Raw genomic sequence first — 12,207 nt, 5'->3', positions numbered from 1 at the left:
ATTTAAATCCTATTGAGATATATTAAATTTAACCCATAAAATTACTTGAGATATATCAAAATGCATCCGGTTGAAACAGAGAGTTCAAGGTGGGAATAAGTACACTGGCAGGTTAAGAGTGCTAAGAGTTAGGACAAGACCTAACAACTAATTGGCTTCTTGTTATTCCTTTGTTATTCTACTTTTCGTCACCTCAGCCATTCTGAAAATATATCAACTGCAGATTTATTTATGTAGATATGATGGCTGATAACTCCGCTCAGGCACACCATGATGAATAAGCAAGCATTTATATTGAAAATCGTTGACTTAACCTTTTGTTTCAAGTAACGACACACGAAACACCTTTCTCCAGACTGTTCTTTTTCAATCTTTCCAATCCAATTTTCTTGTTCAATTCCCGTGTTTGGTGGGCTTGGCGGTAATGCAAACATCATCAGATACAATCGATTAGAGTTAGAATTTAATATAGATATATGTTACAGCTTTAGCTTAATTATTCATTTTAATGAATGAAATACGGAACGACTTGAATAAGATGTTGATTGCATTACGCTCCAAACATCCGGGGTTTGGAGAGGCCGGTACGGCTTAACTGAGCTCTCTTTTATGTTTCATTTTCATACAACCGGCCCTTATTACCAATGTGAAGTGGGGAATTAAGTGAAGTGATCGTATCCCAATTGGGTTTCACACGATGACATGAAACGAACGGTAAATCTAGTCCTTCTTTGACATTTATTGGTGGTTTTTATATCATGGAATACTGTGGAATGAGCTAGAATATTGTGGAATAGAATAAAATAATACAAACTGAACAAATGAGCAAACCACTGATAGCTGTCAAACGATGTTCATCCAGTTCATTTTGTGAGGTAGTGTCGTTTTCATGTGAGACCTGATGGGTGAAATGATCTGTGAATGAAGTGTAAGCAAGAACCGTAATAAAGGCCACCGTTTCAGCTCAGGATTTACGATCGACCAATAGTAGAGATAAAAGTAGGGTAACGGTACCCTCATTTATCTCAGCTCCATTAGTCATCTCATATACGGAAACCATTAGCTAGAGTGAGATCTGATGTCTTTGTTCGATAGATTGACTTCAAAAGTAAAATGAAATTAGGAGCATTCGCTTTAAGTATTCGCGTCTCTATAACAACAGTATTGAATAATTTTCGAACTACTTTTTTGCGGTAGTGCTTCACAAATCCGAAGCAATGATATTATATTCGATTTTATCACAATGCATTAATTGAAAGTCGAGTAACCGCTAAAACAACATGGTGACTCTACTAATTTTTTTTAGGGGCCATGCTAATCTTCTCTGTATCGTTCCAATTTTAGTATATGTCCAGCCGAAGCTAGGACACTAATGAGATGATTATTGATACATTAACCCTAGTCAGAATCTATTAGAAAAGAAACAGTAGCTCAGTGTTACGATGTTTGCTTGTGGAGTATGTATATATGTATGTATATGTGTGAGTATGTTTGCGTGAATATGTATTTGTATATGTTTGTATAAATTGCATGTGTAAATAAATACTAACTCAACATTTCTATTCCATATGAAATTAATTCACACTGAGAAAATCGAACTAAGAGAAGCTCTTAAACTTGTAAAAGAAGAATGATGCAGAATACCATCAATATATAAAAAAAACTTTCTTAATCCACCTAGTGGTGTGATAATGCCTTTCTCTTTCTTCGAAGCAGTCTCATGATTTTTTTTTATCATTTTATGAAATAATTTCTGACACTAATTTTGGCTCATTTTTGACAAAAAATAATTCAGATTGATTCGAGTTCACAAAAGCATGCTGCACAGATAAAAATATTTTGTGAATTTACATTTATTTTCATGCACATATTTGGAGCAGGCAATTGAATGGAAAGTTACATTACAAAACTAAGCGGTTTGTAAATACACAGTCTTGTTCGATGAAAAACTAAATGAATTTTAATGTAATTTTACATCAATCATGGTTTTAAATCAGATTTTCATTTCAACTGATGTCTATTTCATAGTACTTTCGGTTTACATGTTGTGTAAGTTTCATCTTTTCTTTCTGTGTGCAGTGTTTATGTCACATACTCGGCGTCGTTTTTTCCAATCAAGCTAATCTAAAAAAACCTTTCTTAGTCCACTTAGTGGAATTTTCATAGATCTTGAAAAATCACCATAGGGGTACATGAAATTTCCGAAATCGAAAAAAAATTTGGATGCCAAAAGGCTTAGAATTGCATGAAACGTCGAGATTTAGTGTTATCTCGAAAAAAAAATTTTTTTTTAAATCGACTTTTTGGGAGAAAATATCAAAATTCCCAGAAAAGTCCCAGAAAGTTGATTTTTTCAAAAAAAAATTTTTTGAGACTCCTTCCCCCTATGGTGCATTTTCAAGATCGAAAATTGTCAAACCTTTACCACCGGGCAGCACCCTTTACGCATGTCCGATTTAGCTCAAATTTAGCATGAGGGCTTTTTTCGAGGTGCTTAAACTTTTGAGCACCAGAACTTTACGAAAATAGAGGTGATCCCAAAATGTTGGCGGAAAAAATCAACGTGTTTTGTCGGTTACGTCACTTATATCATTATATCTCCGGAACCGAAAGTCACAGCCATCTGATCTTCGAACTTGATCAATGGCCCGATAGTAGCTTTCAAACGAGCCTAAGTTTGTTAAAATCGATTCAACCATCTCTGAGAAAATTGAGCGGTAAAAATATCTTCGAAAAGTGCTCACACAGAGACATTTTCCGATCTCGTCGAACTGAGTCGAATGGTATATAACACTATGGGTCTCCGAGGCTCCGTTTGAAAGTCGGTTTTTCCAGTAATTCTAATACTTTTCTATAGAGAAAGGTTAAACGAATTAATAACGGAGAAGTACAGCAAATAAGATAAGTATGCAAAAAAACATCAAGTACAAAAACAATAACTAAACTATAAAACACAACCACACATTATAAAGACAATTTTATACAATCCATTTGAATTAGCACAAAAAAAACAGTGACCAAGTGGGCCTAGGAACGTCTGTGTGTTGATTTAAAATATAAGCTTTTTTTAAAGAGATTTTAACCTTAAGGTCATCCGCCTCTTCGGGCCAGAAAGACTTTCTGACCCTATATGCGGGGTTGGGAATCGAACCCAAATGGGAAAATAGAAGCTCATAGAAGCTTCTATTTTCCTAATCTTATCAAGGTCCAGTGTAGAACCGAAGCAAGGAACTGCTGCCACTGTGACTACTTACAAAACAACAAAATTTCTTTTTCAATTCTTTTATAAGTCCAACTGCAGAAATAATTTCGTTCTATGGGGCGCTACTATAGTTGTATAGTAATAGTAGTTATAATAAAATTACAAGAAATTAAATTTTATGACGAATTGAAAAATATGTATTTTATTCAGCCATCTGACACCGGTATGTTGGTACCAGCCATTTGAAAGTATATCGATTACGTTGAGCCCCTCGCGTTTCGTGCCTCAGACACTGCGATGTTTTGGTACTCAACGCGACTCTCAAATTGTAAAAAATACCTCTACTTGATGTCATACATTGTTTGCTGTATTTCAGGTAAATCGACAAGTTATTGTGATAGAATTGACCGAAGAATCTATAATTTTTGTGCAATAAACATGGTAAACCGTGAATCGATAACATTACTGTTTATTTATTTACGATGCAATCAACTGATTTTGAAGTTCCGATTTCGATCTCATCAAGATTTTATTCAACATGGCTTTGGTTTCTCTTATATTTACCAACACTGTCCATAAACCCACCAGGAACATTTGTTTTCTTTATTGTTTAGACGGAGTTATCAAAATCAGCCAATCAGTGAGCTGGAACATAAAATTGAAACAATGCCAGCCCCCAGTTGCCAGGTCTTGCCTTTGATCTTGTGTAGTGATCCAACAACCAGAGATCAGCGGAGAGAAAAATCGTAGATCTGGCAATGAGATGAACATAAATTCTGGCACCACTTGCACTAAAGTGTCACACTCAGATAAGTCAGATATTTAAAAAAAAACTCTATTGCTTTGCATAAAAAAATCATTTATCTATATTCACTAATAAAATGAAATTTCTACAATAAATAAAAGGTTTTTCCAATGGATGAGAGTTATTGAATAATAGATTCAATAAGCATTAATTGTTCATATCGTCGGAAGTCATTACCGCGCTCAAAAGCATATTCAACGTCGAAATATAATTTTTTTTCACATATTACATCACATTGTAATTTCATATACTTGTCTAGTGTGAAAATGCTGACTTCACAAGTTGACGTGCAATACCAACGCACAATATGCAACGTCATATCTGGTCATTCAATTCTCAGTCTGACAATAAAATTTCATGATGACATTCCTTGAATATCAGTTAAAATAGGCTATAAATCTGTATTAAATTAAATAAATCTTTACAAAATCTGTACTCCGTATTAAACCTGTATGCGCATGTCAAAAACTGTATAATCCAGACAGAGATGGCATTTCACTAGAGTGATACACCAGAGCGTAAGTTTCAATTGTACACTGCGGATACATTTGGTGTGCTCCACACAAAGAGGAAAGCGAACTTCTGCTCAGTGTGCATTAGACAGACTTTGAGTACGTGCTTGTGTTGAAAGAGCTGGTACGAAAGAATCACATTCTCTTCGCACGAATCGCTCTCACGTGCTCTCGCCTAAACACACCCAAGTGATCACTGGCGCGTGATGGTGAGCGAACACTTCTGTGAACTTTAATTAATAGAGAGTAGATCTGGCTTTGCTATGAAAAACTTGCAAGGGAAAACGAAAATTCAACAATAAATCGTTTTATTTGGCTGGTTTTGCGTGTCCACGCTTCTTCTACGCAAACTATACACCAGAGTGCTCACCGGCGTGTACACCTCTGTGAAAGTATCTGCATCCACCTCAGAGAATTTGATAGCTCTGCTCTAACACTTTGGTGCGATTAAGCGCTAGTGGTAAAAGGAAATAATCACGCACACTCATGATGCGTGCACACTTTATACAACAGTGATGTATATCTGGAAAAGAGAGGAACTCTCGTTGAATTTGTCAGTGCGAGGGGAGAAATTTTGCTTGCTCTTCGTCACACAGAGGAGATGGACATCTCTGAATCCAGATAAATTTGTATAAATGGCATTCCTCAGTTTTGCTCTAATTTAGTGAGAAAATAGCATAAAGCATTTGTAAACTATTTCACGTTTCTTTTAAATACCATACACGGTGAAAATGAAGTACCCATTTATGTGTATTTTTCGTCCCATTGCTGAAAAAACTGGGAAAACGAATTTAATGGGGTAAAGGTGGCGATTGGCCGCAGGTGACCGAATTTTTAATGTCGTTTTCACTCGAGAAAACTGAATCTTACCCAGGATAGTTTCATCAAACAAACGCTTTTCACGAAACTGCGTTGGGTTTGAAACTGATTCTATTTTCATTTCAATTTCGTTGATGCAAGGTTCGAAACCGTCGTCGGTTTGACAGTAGTTAGGGTCGAAACTGGGGTGGGTTTTGCTTCAATATTACGTCTCTCAAGATAGTAAACACGCCCACGAAACTTCAAACCTTGCTTCACAAAATGGTCATGATTTGTTTCTAAAAGTGCGCAAGGGTAAGGCAATCATGTGCAGTGGTAAATAATAATGCACACAACGCATTCTCTATAATTATCGAGTCTTTGTAGAAGATAATAATTTCTCGTCCCTTGGACACGTTATATATTCATATTTTTTGGGAGAAGTTTACCAAATTCAGCGAATTTATCAATCAAACCAATGCTACATGAAAAATTATATCATATGTTATAATTTACGTTCTAAACTTACGACTATTTTTTCTTGAAAGACTGAAGACACTTTCTAATTCGCAATTTCTCACTCGTTCACACAGAGAAAAAAATTGAGAGACTAACTAAACTTGAGCTTATCACAACAACAAAACAAAATTTGTTATTTCCTAATGAGTTAGTTTGTTTCGTTGCATTTTACGATTCGAACTCTTCCGCTAACTGCTTTGTTATTAAAAACAGGCCTACACTGAAAATCGAACTCTTCGTCGAGCTCTTCGTTATCGTAAATGCAATCAACTCAAACTATGACTCGATCGTAAAAAAAAATCAATCTTACATTTATCTAAACATTAAGGAAATCGCTCGTTAGTCTGGTAATATGTAATACGCTAGTTACCTAAAAATTGCGGAGAAGCACTATAGTTGATTTTGGGTGGATTTCGACCCAAAATTAGGTATATCTTATATATCGGGAGATTGATGCTAAAAACAAATTGATGGCATGGCACAAATCTTCAAATATCAAGAGGAATGTGTCATTTGAGCCAATTTGTTCTGATTCCTGATAGGTAACATCTGGTGAGAGTGTAATTTTGAGGCATGTAGTAAGCGAAAATGTAGCAATATCAGACGCACTTGGCGCACTATTTGAAAATAGATATTATAAATTCTATTTACTATTATAATTTCAAATTTGACGTGGTAATTAAAAGAAAATGACGATAACTTTAGTCTAAAAATTGTTACTAAATTAAGGAAAACTAAACTATGGCAAAACCTAGGAAATAAAGCTAATTTTCTACGACCCAAACACGCAAACAAAATAACAGATTTTTTGTGATGAAATTGTTGAGGTCAACTCCAAGTTGAGAAAATCAGTTATCTCCTGAAACAATAATCAAACCTAATAAATCGAAACCTAAATTTGAATAACGTGAGAACTTGCTCAATTGGTGAACGTAAATCATACGTTTATTAACATCGCGCAGAACTAAATTAAGATTGTCATTATCAATGTCGTTGATGACAATTATCTACTTTCCAATAATCGTTGTGTTCTATTTTGTTTCGAAATGATTGATTAACAATACTTTTTTTATTTTTCAGGTAATCTTTCTAACTAAGACTACTTAAAATAGCTGATATGAGTAAGTAAACAATAAATGATATACATTCAATTGAAAACCACAGATATGTTGTTTGCTGAAGGAGCAATTGAATTAAAAGCGGTTCATTGGCATTAACACCATTCATTGTCAAGAAAATTGCGAAGAATCTTGAAACACCTATCGATCATTTCCTATACGAATTAAAAATTCCTCTCTCTCTCTCTGTCCACTTGCAAAATCCAGTTTGATGACCCTTCTGTAGGAAACGCAAAGAAATGTCGACGATGCCGAATGAATCTTTCTCCGCATTTTTTTCTGGTTCCCGTGACATCATGTTACCAAAATAAACAAGCCGGTCATCTGAATTCGAAGCTCTCAAAGGGAGGTCATGCAAATCCCGTCGGTTTCGGATGCCTGCGAAGAATGTTTACCGTAAAAATTATCGCACCGAACGAACCGGTCCTGTAGTAAATAGCTGAGGAAACGGCAAATCTGTACACCACCAACGTTGACGATGAAACTGATGTTGGCTAATTTGACCGATCTTTGGAGCATTGGACGTCTAGATGGGTGATTGATGATCGGTCGGATGGCGCCTCGTCACGTGTGGGATATATTTTTGCATCCTCACTGAGGAGAGAATGATTACTCAAAAAATTAACCTCAACTGAACCCGGAGCCACCTACACGATCGTAAGTAGTTTGGCAAACGAAATTAGTCATTGAACGTGATTGATTTTTGTTGGATGAGTTTTTGCCGACACAGACAGTGAGTTACGTGCATAACGCACGCCGTATTACCTGTGTGTCCGTTTCGTGGTTCGTTCAAAAATGGGATAGAAAAGACGATGATGACTGCGATGACATGCTAAACGTGCGCGCTATCGTTTGTAGAAAATTATTGCCCGATCACGTTCATTAGTCTGAGGCCGATTCGATACAACAAGCCGCAAAGTTTTCGCCGATGTTATCACATGGGACAGACAGTGTTGGTTATTGGTTATCGGGAAGATTTAAATGGCTCCTCCGTTAGTGTGTTATTTCTGTTATTTGATTTTCGTTCTCAGAAAAATAGAACTTAAGTAGTTAATATGCCGACAAGACAGTGTTTTGAGAACTACATTGTTTTTGCAATATTTTTGTGTAAAACAAAGCATGTAAATATATTTAAAATCATTATGTGTGAATACCATCGGCACAGTAAAAAGTTTATTTGTATGTCATTTAGTTTTTTGACTCATGAACGGGTATTCTGCAGAATATAGATTGTGGGAAATATCGAAACACTGCGTATTTTTATGCGAAATAACAATAAATTACCGACAGAAAAGTAGTTAGGTTGTTTATTTCAAGCTTTTTTTAATGTTCTATTTGATAATTTATCACCTGCATTCCGCGTTACGTTATAAAACATGATCGATCAGAATGGCTCCAAAAACAAATTCTATTTTTATTTAATTATGTGTTCAATTAAAATCTCATGTTTTTTTTTCATTACGAAAGTGTAAATGAACATTTTACATGAATACTTGTTCAAATTGTCTCAATTTGCAAGGGAGTTCGAAAATTCCCGCGATTTTTCAAAGCAACAAAATCGAATACATTCGAATTTCTAAATTCAACAGATCTTAAACCGTAGCTTTTTACTTTTAGTTTAACCGCAGAAAACAGGCCCGTATATGAACTGAGTGTAAAATTTGCTCATTCAGCGTGGCAAATAATTGCAGATGTCACCACGATCGATACTATTTTGGGTGCCGCTTTCGCAGAAGGCACTGTTTTGAATGCTACTTACACCACACGCTAGATTTTTGTTTTGCTGCTAAATTTTTTAAGTTTTTTTGTTGTGTTATTCCAATTGAATTCTTGTGTGATTTAAACGACATGGATAGAAAGTTGTCTTTTACATCTATGTGAAAAAATTCAAATGGTTAAAGTTTGAATATTTCTATAATAGGCAGAAGAATTTTATTATCATTCCGGAACGTAGTAGAACGTTTTGAAAGATTGAGGCGAATAGTCGAGTATGTGACAGTAGTGAGCTCCTTGTTTCCAACGTAGGGGTAGATGGGGTAAAACGTACCCAGTAAGGAAATGTTGCTATATCTAAACTATAGATAATAACACTTAAGAATGTCATGCATGACTAACATACCTTCCGTCACCATTATTACTTATAATTACGAACAAATGCAGAAAAAAATCCATGAATTATCTTATTTTCCAAAACCCTTGAAAATTTTAAATTGATATATATATATATATATATATATATATATATATATATATATATATATATATATATATATATATATATATATATATATATATATATATATATATATATATATATATATATATATATATATATATATATATGCGGAGCATGACGCCCGATCGTGGAAAACATAAAAAAATCAGTTCGTGCTCGCATCTCACCCGACGCAGTTGAAAATCGTTTACGGTCGAAACAACAGAAACAAAGACAATGCGCCAGTGAACAATAGAGTATACGGAATGGTCAAATACGATTTAACAAAGCCTGAAACTTGGCCTGCAAGACCGAATTCAATTTGTATAGATTTCAAGCGTTGCAAAGTTAGACCAGCAGCAAATGAAATTGAAATCTTACTTAAAGAACGAATGCATCTAGACGCTAATAATGTAACTGAGATTCAATTCAACAAGGCGTCTAACTGTGTGTACATTATGTTTAAACGTGAAAGCGATGCAATTGCATTCGCTTCGGTTAACAACGAGGTGCACAGTGTTGAGTGTGATAGCATTGAATACAAAATCGCTGTGCACATGGTGGACAATGCCATAGAAGTACGCGTGCGTGACCTCCCCCCGCAGGCCACCGATCAGTACGTTCGAGAGAATATGTCGCAGTACGGTGAAATCCTTTCCATCGAAAGGGAAGTATGGCAGAATTTTTTCCCCAGCATCCGGAATGGCGTGCGAGTTGTGCGTATACAACTACGTAAGGCAATTGTAAGATGGAATTGCCTTACGTAGTTTCATCATTTGTGATCAAAGTGGGACACGTCCGTGTAAAACGTTGATAACCTTTGAAAATCAGCTAGTTACATGCCAGTTTTGTGAACAACCTGCACACTACGGTAAACCTTGCACTAAAACTGCGAAAAAGACATCTTCAACCAAAGACAAGATCAACTGTTCAACAACGAAAACTAGTGAGCGCAGTACTCATGCTTCACCATCAAACCAGAGCTCAAGACTACGAACAACAAGGAAAACGAAACGAAGACGGACACCAACAACAATACAACCGATGCGGCAATGGAGGACGAGACGAGCCACGAACAAAGTGCCCCTCAACCCTCGTAGGAGGGAAATGGAAGCTCTTCTCCTCCTAGAAAAAGAGTGACAACGAGATCCACTTCAAAAAAATTATTATTTAAAAAATCGGCTAATTTGGCCACGTAAAGCTTGGACGCAAATAGGCCTGAATAAAAATATCTTAAATAAAAAAACAAAAAAAAATCATTCTAAGCTATGCGAAGCCACGGGTATTTAAACACAGAGGCAGGACGATCTTAAACAACGGGTTAACATCCATCAAAACAACGACAACAGCGAGGCAAAAGGTACCCTCCCAAAGCTTCTTTCTTATTTTATTTAAAGAACATTTTAATCTTTTCGTGGACGAAATATTTGCCAGATGGAATACACTATTATTCATTTAATTGACAACTTATATATATTTTTTGTAAGCGAATTCTTAAGTATTTTGCCCCACACAATGCGCGTCATTTTGTCCCCAAAAACATGGGACGTTTTGCCATATAGTTGCATCGTCAGTATTAGAACTAATTTTGGAAACACGAATGATTTGCAAAGAAGCTCTCTGATTACATAATAAAATTATCTTCATCACTCTAGAAAATTACAATGAAACGAACATAAAAAATTGCTTATAATTGCTAAAATTGAGACATAATTGGTTTTTGGTTATTTTTATCAGATATGATTGAACTATCGCTACCAACATTATATAGTAATATAGCTGTTATGATGGACTTTTAGTTTCATTTAAATTTCAGTGAAAAAAGTTGGTAACTAGAGATGCATTTTGCTTGGGAGGTCCGTTTTACCGCATCTTCCCCTATAACAAATTTAAGCCTGTATATCTGTTATCTGTGGTTTAACATTTATTTCAACAATTTTGAAAAATTGCGATTTTCGGGTGGGATATCAGATGAGTCAGAATCAAAATGTGGTTCGAAATTTCCCGCTCTCTAATACATTTTTCGTATTTCATAAGAACCTCAATATAGGTATAACTTCCGAACACGTCTTTAGACCTCTAGGATTTGTTCTATTGTCATGTTCCAATGCATACAGTTGCGCGAAATTCTTCTCACAGATGAATTATTTCGACGGAGCATTAAATTTCTTTGCGGATATCACAATCCGATAAAATAAAAAAAAACAACTGTATTAATCCCAATAGCTCTCAACACTTCCAAAGTCCGCTTCGAATTCTTAGTTCTACTAACACATGGATCAATAAGTCCCGAGACTAACAATGGAAACAACATTTTTTTTGCAAAACTATTTTTTATTCATCAACATAATCACCTTTTAGGGTGATACAATGGTTCCAACGTTGCTGTTTTTATTCCATCGAAAGCAATCGCGGCACCCACTTGGAAAAAACCTTTTTCATGCTCAATTTTTCATGAAGGATAGTAAATACACTTCCATATGATATCTGTGTCATCTCAGCAATCTCACGGAGCTTCACTTTACGATCTTTCATTATAATTTTTGTCACTTCACTCACATTTTCCGGTGTAACGGTTTCCACAGGTCTACCCGAGCGTTCCGCGTCATTTGTGTCGGTACGACCACGTTTAAACTCGGCGAACCACCGACAAATCGTTGCTTTTGATGGACAAGAGTCCGGATAACATTTTTCAATCCATTGTTTCGCTTGCACGGTGTTTTTACCCATTAAAAAACAATGTTTTATCAAAACACGAAACTCGTTTTTTTTCTTCATTTTTTAACAAACTAAAAAACGACTTTACTCCAACCTCGATAACTCAGCTGTTTCTGGTCGGATCGACTTAAAATTTTGACCCGTTTCAAACAAAGGTTAGTACTCTAGAAAGACGTGGTTACTGGTTTACTACGAGCGCCATCTCTGCTTTAGTCTCGAGACTTATTGATCCATGTGTTACGACGCAGCAATTGCTTCTTCATTTAAGTTGAATTTCTCACCAATGAGCTTTTTTTTTGAATCAGCTAATAACCAGCAAT

General features: G+C 35.6%; 1 pseudogene; it reads right to left on the bottom strand.

Annotated features, from left to right (window-relative positions):
• Nucleotides 1–1,274: 1,274 nt before the first annotated feature.
• LOC131433394 (U6 spliceosomal RNA) lies at nucleotides 1,275–1,368 on the bottom strand (annotated as a pseudogene).
• Nucleotides 1,369–12,207: the final 10,839 nt, after the last annotated feature.

Source organism: Malaya genurostris, chromosome 2 (assembly GCF_030247185.1).
Source record: "Malaya genurostris strain Urasoe2022 chromosome 2, Malgen_1.1, whole genome shotgun sequence".
Classification (NCBI taxonomy): domain Eukaryota; kingdom Metazoa; phylum Arthropoda; class Insecta; order Diptera; family Culicidae; genus Malaya; species Malaya genurostris.
This window is presented reverse-complemented; position numbering and strand designations above follow the sequence as displayed.